This window comes from Arvicola amphibius, chromosome 9 (genome assembly GCF_903992535.2).
Source record: "Arvicola amphibius chromosome 9, mArvAmp1.2, whole genome shotgun sequence".
Lineage (NCBI taxonomy): Eukaryota > Metazoa > Chordata > Mammalia > Rodentia > Cricetidae > Arvicola > Arvicola amphibius.
In genome coordinates, this window is record NC_052055.2 from 92,370,897 (window position 1) to 92,384,931 (window position 14,035).

Consider the following 14,035-nt stretch of genomic DNA (forward strand, 5'->3'; position numbering starts at 1 on the left):
CCCAACGCTGGGATTGTAGGCAGCCACTGTGATAGGCTCATGTATGAAGATCTTTGTTTATATATTCCTCAATGAAGCTAAATTCCTTTCCAATTTACAAAGCCATATGAAATAAGGTCTCATCAGTGACCATAACTACGGCCACAAATAAACATGTAATTCAGAAATAATACCAGAGAAAAGTAACTAACAATGACCACAAGTTAATAAGAGTTGGAAGCCAGGTGGGGCACTGGGGAAGCAGAGACAGGAAGAGTACCATAAATTAAAGGCCATTGGAGTCTACTTAGTGAGTTCCAGGCTAGGGCTACATAGCAAAACCCTCTTTCAAAACAAACAAGTAAATAATCTTAACGGGAAAAATATCAGCAAATAATATATGCAACTTCTTTTTTCTTCTCTATCCTCTTTTTGTTTTTTTTGGTTTTTCAAGACTAGGTTTCTCTGTGTAAACAGCCGCAGCTGTAGACCAGGCTGGCCTCAAACTCACACAGATCTGCCTGCCTCTGCCTCCCAAGTGCTGAGATTAAAAGCCTACACCAACACCTACCGTCTCTGTGCTATTCTTTTTTTCTTAGTTTATTTATTATTGTTTCATGTGCATTAATGTTTTGCCTGCAGGTATGTCCATGTGAGGGAGTCAGATCATCTAATTGGAGTTAAGGACAGTTGTGAGCTGCCATGTGAGTGCTAGGAGTTGAACCCAGGTCCTCTGGAAGGGCAGCCAGTGCTCTTAACCTCTAAGCCAGCTCTCAACCCCTCTGTGCAAGTTCTTTTTTTTTTTTTTTTTTTTTTTTTTTTTTTTTTTTTTTTGGTTTTTCGAGACAGGGTTTCTCTGTGGCTTTGGAGCATGTCCTGGAACTAGCTCTTGTAGACCAGGCTGGTCTCGAACTCACAGAGATCCGCCTGCCTCTGCCTCCCGAGTGCTGGGATTAAAGGCGTGCGCCACCACCGCCCGGCTCTGTGCAAGTTCTTAAGGGAAATATTTCGTTTAAGGTAAATTGTAACTACGAATACGTTGAGGAATGGCTTCACACAGCTAATGGACACCGGCATTATCTCACAAGCTTATCAGTTTTTTTGTTTGTTTGTTTTTTGTGGTTTTGAGTAGGAACACTTCAAACTACTCCCTTTGCAGGTTTCAACATGCAACTTATTAACTCTACCTCCCATCTACTGTCGTAAAGACTTGAGGATTTGAATCCCTTTAAGAGAATACAGGTAGGGAAATACAACAGTCTCTGACACTCTATGGAAAATATGATTGCACATAAAGGAACTGCTTTGTATATAGGAGAAAAAAATACCAGTTTGGACTATATGATTTTACTTGTAAATAATCATAAATACCATGATGAAACCAAAATCCCATGGGATTCTAGTATAAGAAATACATCTTACACATTGAATTCATTCTCCAGCACTGGAAAAAAAGAAATTATCATGAACTAGCTTTCCATATTTAGTTGGGGCTGGCTTTGGAGCATCCTTTTCACTGTGGCCATGGAATGACCAATATTTAGCCTCCACTCTTTCCTACTTTTAACAGTGATTAAGACAAACAAACAAGCCAGTGGATAGATGGGATTAGCTGTAAGAACTGAGTGGACTGAGCTCCAGAGAGATACCTAGTGCAAACAGATGCTTCTTAGCATCAGTGTTACTGCAGTGATTATTGCCAAAAAGGGAAATCAGGCCCAGAAATTCCAGGATTCATCCAAGATAATGGCAGAGCAAAGACATGACTCCTGGGCCTTGTCTTTTGTTCTATCTTCAGCTCCATTTAACTGAAGGCTTTATGTGTCTGCAGGGTTTTATTTGGCAAAACAGTCTTATAATTACTAAAGGTGAAAGACTTACAGTTCTCCTGTTATACACAAATGACAGCAAAGATCAATTAAGGACTATCATAAGAGGTAAATAAAGGACTGGAGAGATAGGTAAGCAGTTAAGAGCACTAGCTGCTCTTTCAGAGGACCCGGGTTTGATTCCCAGTCCCCATATGACAGCTCACAACTGTCTGTAACTCCGGTTCCATGGGATCCAACAGCCTCACACAGACATACATGCAGGCAAAACACCAATGCACATGAACTAAATAAACCATTAAAAAACAACACCACCAAAATGAGGTAAATGAAGGGACTTCTCAGTAGGGCTTTCACTAAAGTGCATCTGGCTGTAGCTTGGATGTCTCCAAAATGACCAGCTAAAGGTATTTCATCTGAGTAATGGGTAGGCTGATTTTGCTCATTAGCCTTTGTCAACTTGGCATAAACCAGAGTTACCTGAGAAGAAGGAGCAACACTTAAAGGATTCCCTCCATTGGTTGGCCGGCAGGAAAGTCTGTAGGGCATTTTCTTGATTAATAATTGATAGGCTAGAGCTCAACCTACTATGAGAGGTGCCTCCCCTGGGCAGGTTGTGCTAGGTTATATAAAAGAAACAAGTCACCGGGAGCAAACCAATAAGCATCATTCCTCCATGGTCTCTGCTTTAGTTCTTGCCTCCAAGTTCCTGGCTTGGCTTCCCTCAAGGATGGTCTATAACCTGTAAGCCAGATAAAACCTTTTCCTCCCCAAGTTGTTTTTAGTTGGTGTTTCATCACAGCAATAGAAAACAAACTAATATAGACATTGGTACCAGGAGTGGGGTAATGCTGTGATCAATGGATCAATGTCTCTCTCTCCTAATATATGTTCATCCAGGCCCCTGACTGATGGAATAACCTAGATCACCACAGCAGAGAGAAGGGGGCTTCTGGAGTATCCTGCCATCAGCTGAGTTTCTGGCTAAAGCTGACAGTTCATTACTTCTGCTTTCACTCCAGCCCCAGAACAAGTCATGTGATCAGAGCTAGCTCAAGACACTGGTGGAATTCACTGTTCTGACACAGTTGGAAAAGAAGATGAAACTATTTGGACATAGTCCTAGTGACTATTGCAGGTGTTGATTTCTTTCCTTGGGAGGAGAGAGAGTTGTATGGAATAAGACATAAAACGATAACCTAAAGTGGGGTAGGGGGATGAAAACTGTTTCTGCTCTCCAGGAGCTCTTGAGTTATAAGGAACAGCCTTACAATTCATCACCTTGTCATGCTTTCCTGTGAGTGCTTTTTTAGAAAAGGTTTCTTTCATTCCCAGTGATGAGTGTGTTGAGGGTTCTGTCCTATGCACCAGGAGAGAGTACTGGATCCCTTTTGGAGCTAGAGTTACAAGTAGGTGTGAGCTGTCTGATATGCATGCTAGAAAACAAACGTGGGCCGTGTGCAAGAGGAGTACACGTGCCTAACCACTGAGCCGTCTCTGCAGCCTCCAGAAATGCTTTTAAAAGAGTTGTAGGGAAGTTAAGTTTTAATTTTTGAGTTTACAGTTTAATGAAAGCAATAAAAGAATATTTGAATATTGAATGATTTTTTTTAAAGATAGGTTCTTGTTATGTAGCTCAGCCTAGACTTGAACTCACAGTCTTCCTTCCTTATCTTCTGAATCGTGGCTTGTCCAACATACCTGACTGAACTTGTTCATTGGTTTTTGAGACAAGATCTAATTGTGCAGGGGTGGGTAGTCTGGACTCACTCTTTAGCCCAGCTTGGCCTCAAACTCATAATCTTACTACCTCTGTTTTTAAAGTTCTGGGATTATAAGCATACACGGCCATGGCTAGCTACTATGGGTATTTAAAAAGAGACTATACCTTTCAGAAAGACAAACTGCAATAGTTATGAATGAAATGACATAATGAGATTAATTTTTATAGAATTAATTTAATTAATTAATAAAAATTTTAATATAATGCATAGATTAGAAGTAGTGAGTAGGGGTACAGATGAGCAAAGATTGGCTGTGAGTCAATTATAAAAGCTGGGTGAGCAGTGCACAGAGGTTGATTCCTTAGGCTAGTGTCTCTATTTTTAGATATGATGGAATTTTCCATAAAAAAAGGTGTGAAACATACATACAGATACCACAATATACCCTTAGGTGCCTTAGCCCTATCCTCCTCAGGTTTACTTTCTCTACCAATGGATAACAAGGGACCTTAGGCCGTTGTTGGTACCCATGAGACCAACCTCATCAAGCCCTGGGAAATGCTCACCCAAGGAATTTCTGCACTTGCCCAGTGTTTGAAACGAGCAGCTTTTGCCCAACCTGGCAGCACCAACAAAGAGACTGGAGCCTTCCCAGGGCAAGATTGCTCATGTAACTCATATGGCCTACGTCCAGTTCTGCACCCAGCGCCTCTCCTCTGCTTATCCTGTGACCCTGGCAGGATTCCCAAGTTCCTTTGCGCTGTAACACAGTATGGAGGAAGACGTCTGCGTGGTACTGAGAAGTAGGAGTGTGACCTAGGACCTGACACAATGCCTTCGCAAGAACGCTCTTCCTGCCTCAAAGATCTTAAGTCTTCAACACAGATTTCCTCCAAGCCCGCCACCTTTAAGTCAAGCCACTGCATGTCTGTTCCTAACAGAAATGTTTGCTCAGGCAGCACCTGGACATGTCTGGCATGGAAACAGTTCTCCGGAGAGCCCCGCGATCCTGCACAGAGATACAAACACTTATTCTTGGGGACTTTTTCTTCCCTGCCTTAGTGGGTTGACTATGAACTCCGATCCCAGGCTAGTTTAATCAGAAATTTGAAGTTTCCTGTTAAGAGATACGAATATTGAGAACGAGTCTGAATGTGACCAGTGGCAGAACTTACGTCTGAAATCCCTACTGCAGATCCCCAGGGCCCCGTGTACTACCCTCCTGAGGATTGGGGTTTGGTGTCTTAGTTTTTCTTCTGTTGCTATAACAGAGTGCTTGAGACAAAGTAATTTATGAACAAAAACATATTCTCATGTTCTACAGCCTGGGAAAGCCAACAGGGCTGCCATTATCTTAGGGGAACTTTTCTGCTATATGGTAACACAGCAGTTCCACTGTGAGAGGAAGACAAACTCTTTTTTTGTTGTTGTTTTGTTTTGTTTGTTTGATTTTGGTTTTTTGTTTGTTTGTTTGTATGTTTGTTTGTTTTTTAGGAAAGCCATTGAGCTCACTGAGAGAGCCCTAACCTCATGGTCTCATCTAATTCAGTCTCACAAAGGCCCCCACCTAGGTGTTAAGTGTGTAACCCAAGATTTTTAGGAGACACTCCGAATTAAAGCACTCAGTGCAAACAAGTATATATATTGAGGTTCTTTCCTTTGCTGTCTGTGTACCTTTAATTTTTTAAAAATTTGTTTTATGTATATAGGTGTTTTGTCTGAGGCCGGAAGGGAGTTTTGGATCCTCTAGAACTGGATAGAAAGTTGCTGATGGTTTCCAGCTGCCATGTGGGTGCTAGGAATCGAACCTGGCTCCTCTGGAAGAGCATTAAGTGCTCTTAGCCACTGCACCATCTCTCTAGCCCACGCTGTGGATCTTTAAAGGTATGGTTTGTTTGATTGTTTTGGTTTTTAAACAGGGCTTCTTTGTGTAGCCCTGGCTATCCTAGAACTAGCTCTGTGGACCAGGTTGGCCTCAAGATCCACCTGCCTCTGCCTCCCAAATGCTGGGAATAAAGGCGTGCACCATTCAGCCCTTTACGGTAAGAAGCCTTTAGTTCCTAATTATGTTAGTCAGGACTCAGCCAACCATGATAAGTTTAATAGGAACAGACCACCCAAAGGAAGTTCTTAACTCCCAGCCATTATCACCTGCCAGTGTTGGAGCTAGGCACAATAAAGCTTAATGGAGGCCTGAGTCTCAGTAGTTTATCCTGAGGCAATACCTGGTTACAGGAAGAACCACAAACTGAGATTACCCTGGCGCCACCCAAGAACAGACCATCCAAAGGAAATGCCTAACCTTCTAACCACTGTAGATAGGATCACCTGCCAGCATACATTCACCGGGACACCCTAGACAAATATCAGCCAATCAGGGGTCCTGAACCTTAGAAATCTTTACTTAGAAATCTCCCCTTTACTACTATAAAATCCCAACTCTGAGCTCCGGGCTCTCCGTTTATTCCAATACATTGGACATGCGAAGAGACCGAGTTTGGAAACTTGTTTAAAATAAAGGCTCTTTGCTTTCACATACGGGACTTGGTCTCCTTGTGGGTTTTTGAGGACATCGCGGATCTGGGCATAACATTAGTCACTGTTCTGTGGTTGTAAAAAGACACTGTGACCAAAGGAAAGCAAGTATTTAATTGGGACTAAACCAGTCTCAGAGATTTCGTCCACTATTGTCAGGACAGAGAGCTTGATGGCACACAGATGAGGACTGGAACAGTAGCTTCATTCTCATGGGTAGCTAGAGAGAGGGAGACTCTGGGCTTGGCCTTGTCTTTGAAACTTCAAAGCCCACCCCTGTGGACGTAATTCCTCCAACAAGGCTACGCCTCCTAATCCTTTTAATTCTTTCAAATGGTGCCACTCCCTGGTGACTAAGCATTCAATTATATGAGCCTATGGGGGCCATTCTTATTGAAATCACCACACTAATTCACTCTGTCTGCTTGCTCTTCCAGCCTTAGCCTCTGGAGTGCTGGGTTTACAGACGTGTGCCTTCATGCCTGGCCCCTAGGTGGAAACTGAACCTGATAATCATTTTTACAGAATAGAATATGCCAAAAAGGATATTTTACTTCATTATTAGATTTCAAAATCTCTGTGTTCCTCTTTCCTCCATCCCTCAATCTTCCTTCTCTGTCTGGAGAAGAAACACATGTCAGAAATATTGTTATGGATATGTTGGACCCTAGCGTCCAATCACCGAGGAGGAGGAGTCGCCCCAAGAGACCATCTCTCATATCACAGCTGACGTAAAAGCATGAGGATTTTATTAATTCTATCATGACAGGGTCTTCCAGCAGTTGGGAGGCTAGAAGACCCTGAATGTCTGCTACAGGCTATTTTTAAAGGGAAAAACCACAGAAGGAAGGGGTGTCTGGGGGTTATTCTTTAACTATTATGATTGGCTTATTCAAAAAGGCTATTACCAATAATTGGCTGGAGAATGGTTGCCGGATCAGATGAGGTAAAGGGAAACTTCTGAGGGTTACTTTGCCCCTTCCCAGAGACTAAGTCAAAACATCAGTAACTGAGTCAACACCTAAGGGTTATCTTGCCCCTATTCAGGGAGATGGAAAGTTCCCAACATCTCAGTACATGCATACATAGCTGTTATGTCCTTGGTTCCCAGGGGAGGAGGGGAAGTACTGAGAGTTGTCAGAAATGGCTTCAGAATTGTCTTAAAGTTTTACAGATAGGCCTGCTAGTCCAGATGCATTTCAGCCCAGGATCAGGGAGGCCATGAAAGGCTGCCAGCCAGCAGCCAGGGTGCATTTAGGAGCTGGATGGGAACCTCCCTCAAAATTCCATGAGGATGTCAGACTAGGATTATAGTTTGCACAGATTGTCAAAAGCAAATCAATATGAAAAACAATTCAAGACTATATTATTCAGAGCCTATTGCATCGTATTTCGTACAAAACAACAAAAATTGAAAAAGGGGGAAGTCACTTTTCCTGCACATATGAACAAAGGTCTCAGAACACCAACTGCAACCCTGGCATTCACAGTTCAGTCCTGATAAAACATTAAAAGGGGAAGAGTCGCTGGGCGGTGGTGGCGCACGCCTTTAATCCCAGCACTCGGGAGGCAGAGGCAGGCTGATCTCTGTGAGTTCGAGGCCAGCCTGGTCTACAAGAGCTAGTTCCAGGACAGGCTCTAAAACTACAGCAAAACCCTATCTTGAAAAACAAAAAAAAACCAAACCAAACCAAAACAAAACAACAACAACAACAAAAGTGTGTGTGGGGGGGGAGTCATTGTCAAGATTTTTCTGTCTACAAGAGTTTGTATTTTAATGAGGACTGGTAGGAGAAGGATGAATATTTTTCTTTTTTTTCTCAAAACTAACAAGAGGGGTTTATACACGGAATGAGAAGATACACAGCCTTTTGTGATTGACTGCTTTCTCTCTTGGCATAATCCTCTGGAGTTCTGCTTGAGCTGTCATCCTGGCCTGACTGAGCTGAGTGATCTGGGCAAGTAATTTAAGTTCTCCATCTCAGTTTCTGTTCCTGCCAGGGTCTGCCTGCCTCCCAAGCCACACTGTCTCCAAGGCACCATCTGGTTTCCACCTGTAGTGAAGGGCGGCATCCCATAGGCTACTGTCTATTGTCCTGTTTCCAGAGCTTCAGAATTGGGCTGGGACCCAGAACCTCGGAATCTCACCTTTTTCAGTCATTACAGTACAAGACATGCTGTAGTCATCCCTTGGTGTCCACAGGGGATTGGTTCCAGGATTTGACACCAGATAATGAGATTCACAGATGTTCTAGTCCCTTATAAAAAAAAATGACACGGTGTTTGCACCTATGCATACCCTCCAATAACTCCGAATCATCTTCAGGTAACAAACGTAAGTGATATGTAAGTAATTGCTATAGTTTATTTTTCAGGGGATAACAGCAAGGGGAAAAGTCTGTCCATGTTCAGTGTTGTTCTTTTAAAAATGCTGGTATAAAGTCCCAGGAGGCAGCTGTAGGCAGGCAATGGACTCTGGGAGCAGCCAGTCCCCAAAGCAGAGACTTGCGGGTCCTGAGAGGGTCGGTTTGGGCATGCAGTGGGTAAAAGGCACATAGACACAGTAGGCAGGCATAGAACTGGACATTTATTACTTAGAGGAGAGAGAGAGAAAGAGAGAGGAGAAGAGAAAGGAGAGAGAGAGAGAGGGACAGAGGAACAGAGAGACTCGTGCCCACGCCAAGGGACAGAAAAGAGACATTCAAGATGGCGGTGAGAGGGGGGGGGTCGCTGGGAGTGGGTGTGGCTTGCCCCTTAAAGGGCCAACCAAAAGAATAACATTCAGTACATTTCCCTTTTTTTCTTAATATTTTCAGTTCATGGAATGTTGAATCCTGACATATGGATCCTTAGATACAGAAGGACAATTGTTTTTTTTCTTTGAAGCATCAATAGGGCAGTTTTGATATTTAGACTTTGTCACAAATTTTTCCTTTGCTAAATATAACATTGCATGTGTTACAGAACCATCAGTATCAATAACAGTTCATATCTACTCTCTCTCTGTGTGTGTGTGTGTGTGTGAGAGAGAGAGAGAGAGAGAGAGAGAAAGAGAGAGAGAGAGAGAGAGAGAGAGAGATTATTGCCTGAGTGTATACTGGAATGTGAAAGCAAGAGGCTGTTATCAGGTATCTCAGGTCTCAGTTGCTCTCTGTTTTGAGACAGAGCCTCTCCACTAAGCCCAGAACTCACTGTTTTGACTAGACTAGTTGACTAGCAAGCCCTCCTGGCTCCATTTCTCCAGTGTTGGAATCCACCACATACACCACAGAGCTCAGGCTTCACATGGGTATTGGGAATTGAACTCAGGTCCTCACCCTTGCACACTTCACCAACAGAGCCATCTCTCAAGCCTCTTTTTGGGATTCTCCCTTTTTTCCTTCTGCTAGGGGTATGCACATAAACTTCCACCCCTTTACCTCCAGGGAAAGGTGGGACAGAAGTACATCCTTTCCTTCCACATCAAATGACTTGGCATTTACCTGCCTTTTTGAGGTCATTTGGTTTACCCTTACTTGGGATCTATTGCTGTGCCAGTTGGCAGATCATCTGAGACTATCAGATCCTTGCAGTATTTTTCAAAGTTCCCAGAGCTGTCTGCTCCAGGTCAGGCCAGCATCAAAGCCTCCTTGACCACCTCTGAAACAGTACCTTCCTCCCCTGTGTCTCCTTCACCTTCCCCAACTATTTTTATCTTCAAACTGCTTGTCATCTCTTGACACATTATATATTTATTGACTTACTGCCCCCTTTTCACCTTCAGAACACAGTCTTCAGGAGAGAAGGCACCTGGCTGTTCCCTGCTAGGTTTCTGTTCCCTGAGGTGGTCTCTGATGTGTGGGGTTGACGGGACAGATGAATGAAACAAAGGAGAAGGTATGAATGGGTGAGGAGAGAGGAAGGGCAGTCTATACTTGGAGAGATCTGCCCCACCTTTGCCCAGAGGTGAAGGGATGGAAGTTTATGTGCATCCTCCTATGATGGGGTAAAGCGTTCTGTTTATCCAAAGACGCTGGGGACGATGCTTCTCTGCTCTGTGCAGGCTGGAGACGGGTCAGTGTTCGAAGCCTACCCTACATCTATCACCTTTGTATCCTCCCACTCACCTATTGGGTTCAGTTACGAGGTACGTCCCTCCAGAACTGGGTTCTGCTTTTTAGCTGTGCCTGTAATTTCTGTTCTCAGTTTCGTGGTGTGTTTCAGTTCTTGATTCTCAGGCCTGATGGAAGACCTTTCCTCTAGTTCTTAGAACTAAAAAGTTCAGTGATGGGCTGGGGTAGTTTGACTTACAGACTCCTACACTCTGCTCTCTCATCATGACATTTCTCATCATGGGGACATTTTCTCAGTAAGGCTTCTCACTAAACACAGTAGCTGTTTCCCCCTAACCAACTTTCTAGTTGGTATAATGAATATAATTCATTAAGTTAAATATAATTCATTAAATATAATTCAACTTAAGCAACAAATACATATGAGAGTCATATGAGTTAACACCACATTTGTACCCAGAATTTTTTATTATAAACAAATAATGCACGCAAAGTTTCTTTTGAATAGATATATTCTATAAACAAAGTACCAAACTCTTGTGAAGGAAGATTTCACAGCACTAATTACTTTAATACTAAATTTATTAATACTGAGATAGTAATATAATATTATATTAATTGAGATATTAATATATTATTAATATAATATTATATTAATTGAGATATTAATATATTATTAATATAATATTATATTAATTGAGATATTAATATATTATTAATATAATATTAAATTTAAGAAGAAAAAACTGAAGCAATAACCATCAGTACCTGTCGGCACCATTTGCAGAGACTTCTTAGAGTTCATAAGCACGGTCCCCACTCGCAAAAGCCCAGTCTGGAGAGTCCCCCTGTGAGGTGTGAGCGTGTGTGTGCCCTTGCCCACAGCTGAACTTCAGCTTGGTCATTTGTTTTGTTCATGAGGAAACCGAAGCTCAGCAAAATAAAGCATGCTGTCATGTCGCATCACACAAGAGAAGTGGTCTCACTTAAAACATCGCATCAAACTCTGTATCTGAAACCAGGGAAAGGGTTTCTCCGGACGAAGAGGCTTAAGACGCATGACTGAAATCCATGCTGCCGCCCTCCCCCGTGTCATTCTGCAACTGGAAACTGTGCAGGGATTCTCAGTTCCTGCTGGAATCACCCTCTTCAGCATCCAGGTCAGTAGTTCTCAAAGGTCATGCTCATCTCTTAGCTGAAGAAGTGTCCTACAAAAAGGTGTCTTCGCACCGTTTCCATAAGGAGTCTTAAGTCTGTGACGTGGATGGAGGCATGCAAAGGAGACCTCAGTGGTTAGAAGGAGGTGAGAGAGCAGAAAACCCCAACCCTGTCATAAATAACACAGACCAACAATACCGGATCTGGGAGGCCCTTGGTACACAGAGCGTGTGGGCTTAGTTCCTCAGTGGCTGCACAGAGAAGGAGGCCCCGTGACACAGCATCCATCTTCAGCATTGATGTCATCTTCTAGATAATTTAAACTGGAAACATCCTCCAGCCTGAGCAGTGGCACATACGTAGTTGTTGCTGCTCAGGGGTCTCAGCAGGAGGATCCTTTGAGAAATCCAAAAGCATTCTGGGTAATATAACCAGACACTATCTCAAAAACAAGAACAGAACAACCTGGCTTCCCAGCTGTTACTTGTATATCCCCAATATCACCAACTTTCTCAAAAGACCTGGGCGAACTTGCCGTCTTAACCTTACTTCACACCTGTTAGTTGTTCACTTTGGCCCCATCCCATTGCATCTGAGAAGTCTGGCGTGGCTATCTATTCGTATGATTAATATTCACACGGTGCTGAAGTCATGCCAAGAACTGCTCTGCCTTCAGGATGAGCGCAGACAGTCTACCCATTATCTTGCAGACCTGGCTTCCTGGTGGGAGAACAAAGCTACAAACCCTGGTAGTTTCAGAAGAGGGTGATTAGGAAAGCGTGGTGATGGGGTTTTGACTGTATGGGAAGGTGGTGATCCAGCAGGGCCTCTTGGAACAAGTGGAATCTAATCTGATATCTCAACGGGTAGTAGGAATTGGCCTTCAAACGGCAAGGAAAGGTGTTCCAGGCAGAAGGAATGGCTGGAGGAACGGACTCGGGGCAGGGAGGGTTCTGGTAGGCAATCTCTAAATCCAAAGGAAGGTGGAACATTATGGCTAGAATTGCTGAGCTTGTGGGTGAGAAGTGCTAAATAGCTCCAAGGAGACAGGAAGCAATGAGGTCATGCAGGGCCTCCTAAGCCTGGCTGAGATCTTTGGTCTTGATTCCAAAACCAAAGAGAGGCCACTGAAGGGATTTCAACAGAGAAGAAATATGACCACATTTTTTTAAAAAAAGAGAATTGCTGTGTATTGGCTGGAGATCATTAGAACAGAAACAAGAGGGTTGCCCAAATGCCACTGCAGTGTTCTAGGTGAGAGACGGCAGTATGAATAGGATGGTGACCTTGGAGAGGGGGAAAATACATTTTGCAGGGCTGGTGAGATGGCTTAGTGGGTAGAAGAACTTGCTGCACAAGCCTGATTATCTGGATTCAGTTCCTGGGATCCAAGGCAGAGGGAAATGGCTATGTCATAAAAACTGTGTGTGTGTATATGTGTGTATGTGTGTGTGTGTGTGTGTGTGTATGTGCATGAGTGTATATGTGTGCATATGTGCATGTGAACATGTGTGCTCATATTTGTGCATGTATAGGTGAACGGGTGCATGTTTGTGTATGCATGTGTGAGTGTGTGCATGCTTGTGCAGGTGCACATAGCTGTGTGTGTATACTACATGTACATTAGCAATAATAAAATCAAAAATTTTTTAAAAATGCATTTTGCAAATTGATCAAATCTGATACATAGGCTGTCTGGGAGCTGTGAAGGGGAGTCTGTTTCCAGCTTAAGCAATTGCATGATGGAAATACCTCACTTTAACTTGGACAATACCTAGCTTCTAATTAGTTCCTGTCCCCTTCTCTGACTGGGAGAAGATGACCAGGCCACCAGACATGATAAAACGAAACTTCTCAGTACCTTGCTTTAGTTCTATTTTTTTTTTTTTTTTTTTTTTTTTTTGGTTTTTCGAGGCAGGGTTTCTCTGCAGCTTTAGAGCCTGTCCTGGAACTAGCTCTTGTAGACCAGGCTGGTCTCGAACTCACAGAGATCCGCCTGCCTCTGCCTCCCGAGTGCTGGGATTAAAGGCGTGCGCCACCACTTTAATTCTTTTTCTTAAGACTAACTTACTACTTCTTTGTCTTTGCACTGGATGTGCCTAAGTTTTGCTATGATGCAGCCCTAGCGAGTTTATTTTTACTTACCTTAGTCATAATTTGGTGTGTCTGTTCAGTCTGAGTGCTCGTCCTTTGATTCCAGTACATTGCCTTTCCCCATTCTCTCCATCCTCTCCTTTGGAATCTGACTGGACTTATACCACATCTTGCCTTTCTTTTATTTATATCACAGCGATTTAATTTTCACAAATTCTGTGTTCTCTCTCTCTCTCTCTCTCTCTCTCTCTCTCTCTCTCTCTCTCTCTCTGTGTGTGTGTGTGTGTATTTGGTATGATTCCCTCAGATCCATCCTCCAAACCACAAATTCTCGTGATAGTCATTAAGCTTATCTTATGTATTGAATTTTTGTTGTTCTTTTGAGGCAGAGTCTCACTGTTTAGTCCTGGCTGACCTGGAACTCACAGATACTACCTGCCTCTGCCTCCCAAGCAGTGGGATTAAAGGAACCTGCCCAGTTTGAATTTTTAAAAATTGTAGCCGGAGCCGGGCGGTGGTGGTGCACGCCTTTAATCCCAGCACTCGGGAGGCAGAGGCAGGCGGATCTCTGTGAGCTCGAGACCAGCCTGGTCTACAAGAGCTAGTTCCAGGACAGGCTCCAAAGCCACAGAGAAACCCTGTCTCGAAAAACCAGAAAAAAAAA